Raw genomic sequence first — 2,191 nt, forward strand, 5'->3', positions numbered from 1 at the left:
TACAAAATCACTTTTGAAAGCATTTTAACATGAAAAAGTGAGTCAAGTACTAAGAACTTCCAGTCGTGTCCACCTGAAACAATAATTTTTGTCTTCGTGGAAAAATGGTTTCATCAAGTAATCCATATGAGTATGTGCGTGTTCATGCTCACATGTGCCTCTCAAAAAGTATATAATTCCTTTCATTGAGGAATTCAAAATCTATTTAGAGCAGTAGCACCTTAACACTGTAATACTTAAGTAATGGACTAAAAGATAATGGGCAGTTCTAGATGCTATCTAAGAGGCTTAAAAAACAATAAATTACCATGTGCATAACTTAGAAAATAGCTACTTTGACCACTCAAAAAATTACCATGGTCTAAAGGTTCCTAGGAAACGAGTAAATCAGGAACTAAGCTGGTAGATTTTTTATAGAAATGAGTGCATTTCATAAGGCCATGGTGATATAAGTGAAAGTTTAGCAGTTGGAAAGTGCAACACATGCCTAGGAGGCAAGATAATGTGATACAAGACTTTTTATTTTGCCATTTTTCTGAAAAGTACACTAGTTTTCCATTTAAACTTTTCATTGCAGATTGAGCCTTAGAACTCTATCTACACATCCAGTAGTAGAGGAGACTATTCCTATTACTTGTTGCTACTTGTCAAACACAGATAACAATTCCAGTGAAGCACTGCAAATTGATGTCACTAGGGTAAGCTCTATTCTTCTCCTGCAAAACTTTGGATTCAAATGAATTTTTTAAAGAATTGATTTCATTCTGTTCTCTTAGTAGGCATATTCCCCAAGTTTATATGGACAAATGCTACTTCTAGGAGCACTTCTATATTCTGTACTTGATTTGAACTTGCTGTTGACACTAGTGGCAGAATTTTGGTCCCTGCTTTGGTAGCTAGAATCAACATTTTTGTGAATAGCTGAGACATAAACCAAAAAGTGATATGGTAGGCCCTCTGGGGCACATAGCTATAATACTGGCAAATACTAAATAAGATTATAGCCCACTTTGTGATACATTAGAGAAGAATGGTTAGTTGGAGAAAGTATTTTACCATCCATGCCTAAATTTGTGAAGGGTTTTCAACAGGTGCTCTCTTACTTCGTTTGGAGTATTGAATAAAATATGGTTGGTTGTTCCTGTTTGTAAAGGATCAAAGACAGACACTTCTCTGTCATGTTGATATCCTCACTTCATAAAGTATTTTGTGTGGGTAAATATGCATATACTTCAATGTCTAAATGTTCTTTTCTGTTTCTTGTGGTCCATCAAGCTCCCTGAACACAATTTTTTTTTTTTTATTGAGTATGTATAAAAAAATAAAAGAAGTGGATCTGGGTATAAGTGCAAAAGAATAGCATGAATTAGAAAAATAAGTGAAGCCTAAGAAAAATGCTGACACAAACATTTTATTCCCCTCCATGTATTTTGCAATACAGTGACACTTCCCTCCTGCTACTCATTCATGATACTCGATCTCTAGAAACTGAGCATCTTCACTAGTTGTCCCTTACATATTAAATTCTCTACCTCCTTATATCTATTTCCTGTTTTTTCTAACCTACTTTTAGTATCAGGAAAAATCACTCTTTGTCAAGAAGCCCTCCCTAATTCTTCTTATTCTTAATGATTTCCCCCTATCATTGTCCCCAGTTTAGCCTGTATGTATCTTAATTAAAGATAAATATTTGCATATTGTCTCCTCCTTTAAATAGTAAATTCCTTGAAAGCAAAGATTACCTGTTTTTCTTTCTTTGATTCTCCAATGATTAGCATAGTACCTAGAATGTAGTAAATGCTTAATTAATGTTAATTGGCTGAATGGCATAGTTATTGAAGAGAAAAAAAGGTTGAAAGGCATGGTGAATAGAGAAGTAGACTACCAGTCAAGACTGAGTTAAAATCCTGCCAAAGATAATTCATATTTGTATGAAACTATATAAATCATTTGACCCATCTTACCATCAGATGCCCAATCTGAAAAATGCCTAATTTGCACTAAATAACGTCTAAAACTCCAGTTCCACATGTATGATGCTATGATCTTTTGTACAATATACTAATGTCTAGTACTGCACAGAAAACCTGGCAAAAAATAAGATTTAGCTTGTGATGTGTATTGCTGTAATTCATATTTATTTTTTACCTCGAGTAAAGGAAGCATTTACAATAATCCTATTTAGCTCTTA

The sequence above is a fragment of the Petaurus breviceps genome, unplaced genomic scaffold (genome assembly GCF_028583685.1).
Source record: "Petaurus breviceps papuanus isolate PSGF00001 unplaced genomic scaffold, PetGlider_PUasm1.0 90822, whole genome shotgun sequence".
NCBI classification, from domain to species: domain Eukaryota; kingdom Metazoa; phylum Chordata; class Mammalia; order Diprotodontia; family Petauridae; genus Petaurus; species Petaurus breviceps.